The following is a 13302-nucleotide window of genomic DNA, read 5'->3' as shown; positions in this document are numbered from 1 at the left end:
AAAAAAGGAATACAAAGAAGATAGACCCAGAGAAGATGTGAACTGAGGGTAAAGACCTCAGAGCTGGAAGAAAAAGCAGACTGAGGAGAGCATTGAATATAGGGTTCCTTTTAAAAAATACTTCAGTTATGTGGAGAGAATAACAGAGTTGTCAGATAAGAGATCTACATTTCTGACTGATAAAATTTTCAGGTAGAAGTAGCTAAGGTAAAAAATAAAATAAAAAAAACAGGCATGTCAATCTCATTGTCTCCCATCTTTTAAAAACTGTAATCACAGTAGCCTCAAAACAACATTTTTTTCTTTGTGTCACAAAGAAATTTCATTTTCTCTGCCCAGTGATGCTACCCCACTTATCCTGAGGGCAGGGTGACCTGAGCTCAGACAGACTCATGAATGTGAGCAATTTAAAGTGCTTGGCCAAACTAAGCCTTCTTTGTTAGGGAGCCAAAGAGACCAATTTCAAACACATGCAACAATCAGGTGCATAAAATACTGAAAATGATTTCTTCAGATATTACAGCCATTTCAGCAGTAATTGAAATTTAACATAGCAAAAAGCTGATATCAAAGTTTTATCTCTTAATAACAAATTCCTGAAGCAGTTGAATTTAAAAAGGTTTTTAAAATGATAAAAATTAATTCGCTGCTATTTTCATTTTATTTATTTTTTTTTCTAGGATTTGAAACTGGTGTTATTTTCACCCTAATTTGGATTCCAGTTTTTTCTCTTTAAATATTGCCAGCTGTACATTTCTCAATAAACTGGTTAGGTTTCAAATAACTACATGTTTCAAATTTGGCCACAAACCATTTTTTTCTTAATTTTAATTTTAAGTGCTAAACCAACAAAAACCTATTATAAATCTAAGAAATATGGATAGGTCATAACTTCTGCCTCAAAAACATTTTTAGGACAGCTGAAAATCAGGATAGGTGTCTCTAACAGCCTTGTATATATATATATATATATATATATATATATATATATATATATATATATATATATATATATATATATATATATATATATATATATATATATATATATATATATATATATTTTGTTGTATTTTGTTGTTGTTTTTTTCCAGAATTTTATTTTCATTACACTGTCACAAGTACAGCACAATGAAATTTACTCTCTGCATTTAACCCATCCCCCTGGGGAGCAGTGGGCAGTCTATGGGAGTGGGTTTCGGACTCACAACCTCAGGATTCCAAGCTCTATGCCCTAAACACTAGGCCACCCACTCCCATTTACTATTCCTTGTAAGTAAAAAAATAAAAGAAACAATGCATACTTTAAGTGCATATATCGGTATCTGAATTTGTCACATGGGTAACTGTGAAATACATGACAGATAGTTTTGTAGATTCTAAGTTAGGTTAGCAGGAAACTATGTGGAACGCATAGTCTAAAATGTGGTTGTCAAGACAAGTACTTGCTTTTTTCTGAGAGATATTTGAAACACCAACATAGCTATTCTGGGAACTGCACTTGTCTTTGTTGTTTCGCTCCACAAAAAATAATTTATTGAACAGTGCTGACAGTGTGTCTCATTTAATGTGCATAAGGGCCTACAGGTGCAGTAAAGTGGCATTAAAACTGCAGCTCAGAATTGCAGGTGGATGTGCTGTCCTTGGACCAGAAAATCCAGAGTGCAAGTCCCATTGCTGAGAGGTGTCTTCCCAACTGAAGCATCCAACGTTGGCACTGAATCATCGCAAGCTGCAGGGTTGCTGGTGAGTAGCTGATCTACCTGTCATTCCTGCAGAAGAAGCATGTTGTCCTCCCACAAAAAATAAGGCAGATGTGAACACTGAACTTGCCTCTTTGTTTAGATGAGTCATTTTCCACCTGATGCACACCCAGCCTTCCAGTTAACATGTGCTCTGAGCAGTAGACCAAATGCATTTTGAAATAAAACATGCTTACTGAAAAATAGTATTATTAATCTCTCTTAAAAATGAATTATTTTATCATCTGTTGATTTTTCTGCAAAGTAGTAGAGCTTGTGTTATTTGAATTAAATCCATTACAATCTACCTGTGTGAGACTAAAATAATTAAACACAAATAAATTAAAAGTGCATTACCCTTTAGAATACATAAATGCAGTGGTAGGCAGTGTGTTTTGTCATTTGCAGCTATGCCTTCAGTTGTAATTCTCCCCACAGTAACAATTTTGCCGCAATAAAACAAAAAATGGTGAAGCGATGCACTATAAAGACTGGTTATATTGCAGGTAGATAACTGGTGTGGTCAGAATAAATGCTTTTGCCTGAGAAACAAACCTGGTTTGGTTCTCATTCTACTGCAACTAGAGCTACAACACATATAAAAGCATCAATAATCACCTCATAAAATTGCAATACTGTTAAGGAAAATAGCAGCATTATATTTACAAAAAGTTAATTAGTTTTGCACTGAACCCATCCTCCTCTCATTCCTAAAGATTCAGTAATTCTGTTGTGTAAATTGTTTGTGAGTCATTTTATATGACCATTAAAGCTAATGCTAAAAGCCGAGAACGTCCTTGACAGAGTGCCTGTTATCCAAGTTGGGACCATTAGGGCTGGCACTGTGTAACTCATTCACTTCATTGTCTCATTCACCGCAGATAAAACAGCTCTAGTTTGCATAAGGGGACACAAGAACCTGTTGATTTTGCTGGTGGAGTAAAACAGTGCTTCTTTGAAAAAGCCTTTAGTCCAAAATAACTAGTTTTGTGTTCGTTGACTCTCCCTTACCATAAATACTGTGTGTAGTTTGCTTAACTTGGCCAGTCCTTAGCCCCTGCAGAAAATTTTTTTTTTATAACACCCAGCATAACTGTCCCTAATTATATATATTTATACATTTTTCCAAACTATGTTGAAAGACCAAACTGAAATTGCAGATCTATATGCACAAGCATCTAAAAAAAAAAAAAAATCTTGCCCCATCTTCTTTGCTAATTAGACTCTCTCTTGGAATCACTCCCTGGCCATAGCAGAAGAGTTTGGGTCTGTAAAGAGAAATTGGATTTGTAAAAAAAAATTTTTGTTTAGTTTTTTGTTTTTTTGTTTAGTTTTTGTGCTCCAACTGTGTTTGTAAGAAGCAGACCTAGAGCAGTTAGAGCTGAGGCCATATGTGATTTGAATGTTGCACAGCCAAATTTAAGTTGATGTCTTCTTTAAGCAATCGTCTAAATAGCTTATTTTGTTTAATGATTGCCAGTTAAAACATTAAGAATAAATTCTCCAAAAGGTTATTGGAATTTCGGCAGGATTTGGCATGTAAAAGTGCAGCAGAACTTCAGGGTAATGGCTGTACTATTTTAAGTTTAGACCTCAAACCTCCAAAAACTAACGTGACCTTTCTTTCTCAATGTTGCCCCCATGAAACAATGATACCCCTCTGCTCAGGCCGAGGGTAAAGGCCACTTTATGCTTCTGACGCATAGCCTCTGCAATTGTCAAATCTGTCTCTGTGCGCGACCACGCCCCCGCGCAGAGGTTCTGCAACCATCATCGCGTACCTCAAAAAAATCCTGACTATTTTTCGGACGGTTGCAAACCCGCACAGACCTCAAGCGGAAGGACGCAGACAAAAAGCAGCTGTGACTGGTCCTTGGTATGCCTTTCAGATGCAGATGCTTAAATATCTGTAATTATTAACTGTAAATGGGGCTTATTTGTACATAAGCCCCATATACACTGCCCCTCTGAAAACTTATCTGTGCCGAATTCGGACTGAGCTTGGATCAGTTAACCGTGCCAAGCTTGGTTCCTTACGACCGTTTACACACCACGTTACTGCTCTAGATAAGGAAATCAACATGGCGGTGCCTGTAACATTCACCTTTGGTGAATTTACTTGACAGTCGGCATTTAGTAATCGGATATGACAAACGATAGTCTAATCAGTGCTTAAAGACGCAGAAATAGAATGGACTTTTTGATCACATCCCAAATCGTTCCAGATAAACATTGGTTTTCAAACACAAAATCCATCTTAAACTGTAAAATGGTTTTCATCCATGTTTCCCCCTAGTTTAGCTGAGTTTTAGCCGAAATATGTTTGACTTGGAGCTGAATGATTTTTGTTTATAAACTCTTATATTTTGAAGAGAAGTTGCGGTGAATTTATTCCATGTATGGGCAGAATTATCTGTTTGACCATGATTTGAACTTGAATCCCTCTTTAATAAATTTTCTAACACACAGATTGTAGGGCATGTGATCATAAACAATAGATGAGAGCCCAAATAATATCTGATTAAATAAGATATTTACCACCCCTACCGGGTTGGGTAATAAACATCTTAAAGTATCAGAACATAATATGAATTCCCAACTGGCTGGGAATTGAATATCAGTTATTCACAACACTGAGTTCCAATTCAGTGGTTGAGTCTTCCGAAGGCCAGATTCGTAGACCTATTACATCATAGCACGGCGCTGAGGTCTGTTCAGATTGCAAGACTCCTCATTATACGGCCGACAAATGCATCCTTAATTTTGAAGGACAGGTCCGGTGTATCCTACATAGCCTTGGATATCCCATGATTCATTGCAAGCCCAAACAAGCCGGCTGCTCCGTGATCAGAGGAAAAAGGTACTTAGCACCAAACAGTGTTAAATATTGGAAGTGCAGTTTAACAAAATCCAAGTATATGAATAGTTATATCTGAAATGAATGAAAATAGTTGTTTTAAATGGTTATTGAGTTACATATGTGGTGTGTAATATTTGGTTTATTGAAAGGTTTTATCTATCCATGTGTAAATGGGTTTGGCTGACATTTAATGACACATTTTATTATATATCTGCAGTGTGGGGACTACAAATCTGATACAATACTACTGTTAAGCTCCTTGAAAATGTTAAATAAATAAATAAATGAATAAATAAAAATAAACAGCATTGATTCTTTTCCTGCTTTGTGTTTAAACTCTCACGATTGCTATGCGACAGAGTATACGTGCGGTGAAAACCACAGAAGGCTGCACCTGTTTGAATTCACAGCCAAAACTCTTCCAGTCTCCTGATCTTCACTGACCTCGAAGGTTCCAGTCCAGATAGACCAGGCGCTTGGAGGATGCAGCGTTTGAAATCGAACACTGTCTACGAAGTGTATGAGAAGAAAAGAGTGGCCTCAGAAGAGACAGATATATTCTGGAATGCTTTGAGTGGAGAGCTCTCCTCACAAAGAATTATGGAATCAGAGCGACCCATATCACAGTCGCACCAAGTCAGCGACTAATAACAAAGATGGCGCAGGTGCCATGCAGTGAAGAATGAGTTACGTGACCAATGGGGAGCAAAAAGCAGTGATCATCTGTCTGAACGGTGAGTTAAATGAGTTTGTTATAAAGTCCACTAAATATTCATCTATATAGTGTTTGAGGGATTTAGGGGTTAGAGCGTACATTTGGGCACTGTAAGCTTGAATGTGCTTTGAGAACATTAACTTTTAAAGATAGCATACATAAGGAGAAATGGGCTTGTGAATCCTTTTTATTTTTGAGTGGAGTGGACAGGGCGGGTCTTTTTTTACAGTTCGAGAAAATCTTCCACAAAACCCTTAGTTCCCTTCAACTATGCAGTCCAGTTAACTACAATTTTGAGTCTTAATCAAGAGCAAATTTGTCATACTGAATCTATTCCATGAACTTGCCTGCAACTGCCGCCCCATATGTTCGAGCCTGATGCCTTTTCAGATGTGGAAAATATTTAGGCTTTTTTTAGGCCACTCAAAGAGTCCACTACTCTCTTGAGAGCAATGCATTGCTACACATCTCTGTGTCATTGCAAATAACAGTGAAAAACTGTTAATCAAAACAAAACCACAATCTCTTTAGCGACTGCCGATCAACTGGTCTAATGTCACTGGTTATGTGGCCGCAACCAAGGCTTTCGGTTGCTGAATCAGTCGCTATGCCGTGTTCTTAGATTTGGCTGATTAAATGTTTTTCTCCTTTGTTACTGCAGTAATTACCATCTAGTTATTGCTATGAAAAATATTAAAGCACTATTCCTCACATTGACTGACTTTTTATCCCATCTTTAAATGGGTATCATGACCCTTAATAGGCAAGTTAGTTAACTTCTTTTTTGCTACAGATGTCTCTAAATCTCGCTCCTTACTCAAAAGGAGCAATCTGAAACTGATAATTATTAGATATGTTCCAAGTGAGATACAAAGAGCAAAATAATAAGCTATTAATATTATCTAATTTTATGTTGTTTCAAAAAGCCAGAAAGATCGCTTTTTGTTCTGCCAAGGTTTTAACTCTCACCCTTCTTATTCCTCAGTTGATTCTTTGACTATTCGCATTCCTTTAATGAATTCTTCTTTCCTGATATCTGTATCAACCTTCCATCCCTGCCTACCTCAAGATTATTCTATGGATGCCCCTTTTTATTTTAAGTTAAGAAATATCTAATCCAAAATATCTTATGAAAGAACACATCTTAATAACATAAAATACCCCTTTCTAATTTTCACTTCCACCCCTTTTGATCAGATGCCTCCTCTCTCTTTTAGTCAATAATTGACATAAGTAATTGATATCAAGACTAGATTGCTAATTATCACACCCACAATGCATACACATATTAAAATCATACTTGTATGTACAAGTGTGTATGATTATGTGCCAACAAGTGTGTGTAGATGGGAGGGGGGTGGAGGGGTAGCAATGTTTTTTTAATATTGGATGGTGTTAGTACACACCCACAAAATATTCATGCCCCTAGTTTATCTCATTGTTTAAACAGACTGGCTTTAATTAGCAAAGCTGTGTCTATCTGTGTGTGTAAGTGTGTGAAAGAATGTACATGTTCACAAAAGTGAGTGACCATGTCTGAATGTTTATATGTGCTTCCATAGTGCCCACATGTGGTGTACCTCAGTAAAACATATATTCTATATACCCCTCTCCCCCCTTAAAACACACACCAACTGACACTCCCACACACACTCCAATGACACGGTGTTATATTTGGAAACACAATTTCATGCTATCAGTACTGGCTAGCTATTCCATTTAGATAGCACTCATCTACAGTGTATAAGTGAGTATGTGCGTGTGTGGGGTGGGGGTGGGCAGAGGGCAGGCTAGGAGGTTGTGTGTGCAATGTTATAGAGGAGAAGTTTATACATGGTTTTATTTTGGTGTGTTTTTATGCATGCATGTTCTCGTGAATCCGATGTGTATTTCACAGTTGTTACCCTACTTTATTTAAATCAAAAGTTTGTTGCCATGGCAACGCCGGGATTGGCCACAATTATGTTGATTAAAAATGTGAAAATTTATTAAAAAGTCAGGGAAAAGATCTCACAGCAGATGATCAGCAAAACATCAAAATGATTCAAATCTGTGCATCTCTTTCCCTCCCACTATGTCCTTTTTTTGTGTTCCTTTGTTTTAAAACTCAGGATAGCATATAATTTATATTCAGCACTAAATCAGGCTTTGCCTGTGTTTTTTTTTATACATGTTGTGAGATTAAAAACAACAGCAACAAAAAATACATTCACACTAACATAATCCCAGTTTCTTGCTAAAGCTCTTTTTTGTAGCCCATTCTCAAGTTTTTCACAATCATGCCAAGGCATGTCTCACTCTGGAAGCATAGACTCATCAGCAACTGAGGGGTAGAAGTTACGTTAAGCCCCATAAACTTTAGTCTTGTTATCATCTCTTTCAATCTCAGCATTACTCACCCAACCTGTCACTTGTTCTCAATCTCTTTCCCCCTGACAGAATGAGTAAACAGACCGAGCAAAGTGTAATCTCTGTCTTTTATTAGCAACAACAAACACAGAAACAACCACTTTACCCTCCACCTACTCCTTCTTCCCCCTCTGTTTGCTCTTCTCATCAGCTTTAATGAACCACAAATCTCATCAGCTATCTCTTTCATCAGCTCTGCCATCACCAACTCTTGCACTTCTGCACAAGTTCTTTCAACCTAACTGTTTATTTTGTGTCACTAGCTACATTTAGATGAAGACCACAAGGGTTGTAAATATGTCATGTCGAGTATAGGGCAGACTAAGTTGATTCTCTAAAAATTTTGTTGCATGCAGAATTGATAACAATTCGGTGATGATGGCCAAACTGACAGTAACACTCTAAAGTTTAACATGCTTTCTCAACGGCAGCTGATCTATAGCGTGTTTAGCATCTCACTATGCTGGCATTAAACAGGACATTTGTGAATACTATTTTCATCCATAATATCCCAGCTCTGAAAAAAAGAAAGTATGATTCCTGCAATTTCATTACAATGCAACTGATTTCTGTTCCAACAAAAGCAGGGCATAAACTCTGATATTTGACAAAGGCTTAGAACTTTAAGCTGTACTTTTTGGTTAAGGCATCACCATTAGCAAAAAACAAAGCAAAATTGGGTTGAATGACCCAGAAAATACCTCTTTTGTCGTTCAAATCATCTTAAAACTAATTCAGTTCCCCAAATTGGAATAGTTTTGGTTCTTGGTCAGATAAAAACTGTCAGAGTTTGGTTGTGGTTTGAGGACCCAAATGCAGAGGCAGGGAGGCAGAGCTAAGTTTCTTGTGGATTTAATTAAAGGTAAACAGACAGCTGAGGTAGGAATCCAAATATCCAAAAATCAAACATGAAAAAAGTCAAACAAACCAGAAACCATGGAGACATCAGGGGGAAACAATCACAACGAGGAAGACACAGTGAGACGGAGTTGGATGAAGTTAGACGAAGAACCAGCACTGAGGAATTGGACAAGGAGTGTACTTATGGAAGACTGAACAAAGAGAGGACTAACGAGCAGATTGGGAGCAGGTGTGAACATAGCAGACTGGAAAGGAGCTAGGGAAGAAGGAGAACACTAGAGGGCAGCAAATAAAAACCTGAAAACCTAAAATTTGAATTTCTAGCAATATGTCAGGAGAGTGACAGCACTCAAATGTGGCTACTTTGTCACCACAAACATATTTGGTGGGAACGCAGATTAATAGGTGGTTCTTCACTTAGTTACAGTAAAAGTTGATGGCTGTTGGGCAGAAGGGATCTCCTGGTCTGTGTTTAAGTCTAAATACACCAATCTAAATTTAGTGTCTGATCCAAGGGAACAACAGCTGTGGCAAATACGTCTAATTTAAGTTAACAGGGCCTGGCAGAAACCTCTGCTTTCTATGCAACTTTGCATGCTTAATTCCTACCAAGGTAGACCCCAGTCTAGTCTGATCTAGGCAGCTATTTGAAAGGAATGTCACCAGTCTGACCAGAAGGAAGACACAATGGCAAAAGAAAAACAGAAAAACAGAAAAATACAAAGTGAAATTGCTAAATTGCAAGGTAAACTGGCCAGGTTTACCTCATGTAGATTTATATGGAAATACCCAGCATACTAATTGTCCACATAGAGCAAGCTAGTAACTGCCTGTTTGTATGTTGTGGGAATTTTCAGTTCATACTTTCCCATAAGTACCCAGTTTCATCGGTCTCATAGTGTGTTAAAGGACTCTCCACACACCCAAAATGAGAACAACAAAATCTAATTAGACCTAGTTGCAAAAAGTGTTTTTTGGCTTATTTAGAAAAGCCTCTGAGTCAAGATACCTTGTTTTTGTACATCAGTCTAATACAGTATGCAAAGGGTTTTCTGTAATATTGTGGTAGACTACTGTCATCTGACTCTTTGGTTCTCTGTCTAAATTTATGTTGTTTCCTTATACCTCCTAGACCCCGCAAGGGGACGTAACATGCTTGTTTGCTTTATCAGGCGAGCTAACAGAAAACTCGCTATGACCTTCATGACATTTATTCAGAAAAGGGGTCCGTGACAGAAGAGGAAGATAAAAGATTTGGGGAATGACGGAGAAGCTTTGTATCAAAGAAAGGTTGGAGCTTATTGAAGAATATGTTCAGTTCATTGGCTCTGTCAAGACTTCCGGAATCTAATTCTCCATCGGTTTAAGCCTATTTTACCCTAACTACATATATCTGTCTCTGCTGGAGCTTGTTCCCAGCTTTTTCCTGTATTGCTCCTTGCTGTGTATTGTCTTGACTTTAAGTTGCTTTGATATACTCCTCAACAATACCCTTTAGCCCCGTGGGGGGATCATGTTATTTAGTCTTTTCAAGAGGGAAATCGTGTTATTTACAAAGCAGGTTACTTAGTCCTACACTCAGTCATGGTCCTGATGTCCTAGTCTATTTGGATGGCGCAGCGCATCCCAGTCTGCAGCCACAAAACAACCTATTAGGGCTTTTTTAACTTCCTGTTACCATCTTTTCACAGCCTGGCTTAAGTGGCTTATGTTTCAAGAAAAGAAAAACAAGATTGTGGTAAGTGTCAAAGGGAAGGCTTGCTTTAGAGAGAGATTAGTCCTTGAGATTTGCATAAAAAGAGAGAAACTTGTGTCTGTGGCTTTGAGATTTTTTTTTTCCTAAGATGATTCTGACTTGTCTGCGTAGCCCCCAAGATAACTGGCTTTACCCTTTACAGAGCAGCAATAGATTTGATTAATTCCTTCCATTGTTTCAACCTATCGAAAAAAGCTGTGATTAGGAAAGTTTTATTGACCTGAAAGAAATAAGTTATTTGGCGCTCAGGCACCTGCATAAAACTATGATGCTTTGAATCAACATTCATTTGGATGAGTGAATGGTGAGGAAAAGGATTTAAGTAGTCTTCCTTATCAAAAAGGTGCCGGGGCCAAGCTAGGAGACTGGACCATCAAGCTAGGAAGCAAAGGAAAGAAACTACTTGAGAGAAAGGAAGAATTTGTTAGGCTATGAGGTAGAGAATAAAAGGTTGGGGATAGTGAAGAGGAACGTTTAGCAGACATGATCAGATTGGCCAATGTATGATGGTGAAGACTGATCTAATGATGGAGATGTTGTGTTGATCGAACTAATGGAGACTGTGATAGCCCAGATGAATCGACAGAGGCAGCAAAGTTGTTCACACTGGAGGAGAGACACAGAGACAGCGCAGATGATTTCACTGATGGAGAGGAAACTGACTAAAAGGGAGAGGCTGATGAAAAGAGAAACGGAAGAGATAGATGCGCCAATATAGAGATGGGCTGATAGAAGACAGCATAGTCTGTGAAGACTGCACAGTTGGTCGTGCTAATGGAGAGATGGAAAAGTTGCAGTTGGTCGCACTGAAGATGATTATGCTGTTGATACTGATGATGTACAGTAGATGTCAATGGTAATGTGTTGGATGAGTGATGATGCACAGAATTTGTTGCACAGTAATGGACAGAGCACCTGCGGGATGTGGAGAAAGAAATTTACAAACTTACTTAGAGATTAAGCACTGAAGAACAGGTAAAAAGTAGGGGAGATGCGGGTTGATGCAGGGAGCTAAAGCTGAGGACTAGTGGCCAAGTTGGAGTAATGAAGTTGGATTGCCTTGGGTGGCTGCAGGCATGGCTCTCCCTGTCTCAGTCTCAGTGCTCTGCTCCACTAGTTGGTACTGAAGAAGCCTCTTGGATGAGAGGCAAAATGTCTTTACTTCCAGTTACCTAGACTGAAATCTTTCAAGCCTGATGTGTGTCATGCTTGTGCGGCTCCAGTGGCTTTACTGTATTTGCTGTTATAAGTGGGTAAAAAGTAGTTTTTTAGTTTCTATGTTTTTAAGTGAGAAAGTCCACCTCGAAACATCGTCTTTGCAGTCACTTCATTAAGATTATGATCTTGCCTTAAAACATTATTTTGCTGTCGGTGCCGCTCAGATCCCCACACACCGGCGATGCACTGTCACTGGGAATCCAGCAGTAGCTACCTCAGGCCTGGTCGTCTCTTTGGGGTTTTTCTCCTTTTTGTGGCAGCTAGAATTAGATGTTTGTGTTTTTCAGGTATGTAGTATAAACTGCAAGCATCAGAATAATAAAAGTATATTTTGCTTACAGGTTTCGACATTTTAAGTTAATTTAGGCGTTAATAAAATTTTTCAGGGGAGTAATCATAGCGCTCTACATCAGCAGAGCTGTGTCTGATTGATGTGGCGTGTCAAGCTGCAAAAATTCAACTATTTCCAAATCCAACATCTGCTGTTTGTGAAGTGCATCATGCGCCTCAGATGCTCAGAAGCTCGTGATATGCTGCTTCAAGCGCTGTCCAAATTTAGATCCATCATGGACAACACCTTCCACCCTCTGCACCAGACTGTAGAGGAGCTGAGCAGCTACTTTAGTGAAATACTTTTATATCCTGTTTGTAAAAAGAAGCACTACTGCAGGTCATTCATCCCTGCTGCCACCAGACTCTACAATGCAACACTACAACGGCAATAACTTGTGCAATGTATAATGTGTGGACGCACTTTATATACTGTATATATCCCATGCACCTTTTTCTTCCTTTGGCACCTCCTTCTTCTGTTTTGACTATTTCAGCTGATGTGACAAGTATATTTCTCCACTGTGAGATCAATAAAGTTAATCAATCAATTAATCAATTCAGCTGCGTCAAGATGTTAGTTTGAGTCAAGATGCATTGCTTCTGCTGCTCGAAGCATGTGTGGTATGAACGTAACATTAGATATTCAACCATATTCCGAGGGAAAATTAGGGTGTAACAAAGCCGTACATCCCAAAACCAGGGCGTACAATTTCTAATATTTTTAGTAAAGGGTGTACAATGGTTGCGGTATGCATTGCTAGCTAAAAGCCTGGCTGTGACCCCTAGCTGGGTTAAAACAGAACTGGATATAAAAAATCACCAATTTTAAGAAACCTATAAAGCCAAAGAAATGAGCTAGAGGGAAGTGATTTAACCTTAAGCAGATAGGTATGAGCAGGGTTTTGAAGCTTCGGGATTCCTATTATTGGGTTGGTAGGGATGATTCTTTGAAATAACCTTGATGAGTAAATTCACTGAATCATTTCAGAGATGGGATAGAAGGGGGGGGGGGGGGGGGGGGATATATCAGGGACAACCATGCTAGGTAATAACCCCTGAGACCTGAGGATGGAACTACACCTGTATAAAAAAGAATTCAATAAGCAGAGTGAATGATGACTTTGTAAAGGAAGAGTATCCCATTCCAGTTTGAGAGCCGATTTGACGAGAAAGCATGTTACATGGAGGATCTCCTAAGGAACTAGAGAAAGGAATGGAGCGGGTCATCACTCACAGTCTCAGAAATGTTCCCTGCGTCTATGGGAATGATCTACTGATCTACTGCAGTGACATTTAGAATTTCTACTAAAATAAATCTTTGAGGTCGAATCACTACAATTGCTAGCATTGAACTTTACATACTTGTTAACCTAGAAGATAGGCAGTGCCAATACCCTGTGGTGATGAC

The sequence above is a fragment of the Cyprinodon tularosa genome, unplaced genomic scaffold (genome assembly GCF_016077235.1).
Source record: "Cyprinodon tularosa strain WSP-4 unplaced genomic scaffold, ASM1607723v1 ctg59, whole genome shotgun sequence".
NCBI classification, from domain to species: Eukaryota; Metazoa; Chordata; class Actinopteri; order Cyprinodontiformes; family Cyprinodontidae; genus Cyprinodon; species Cyprinodon tularosa.
Note: the sequence above shows the minus strand (reverse complement) of the source record.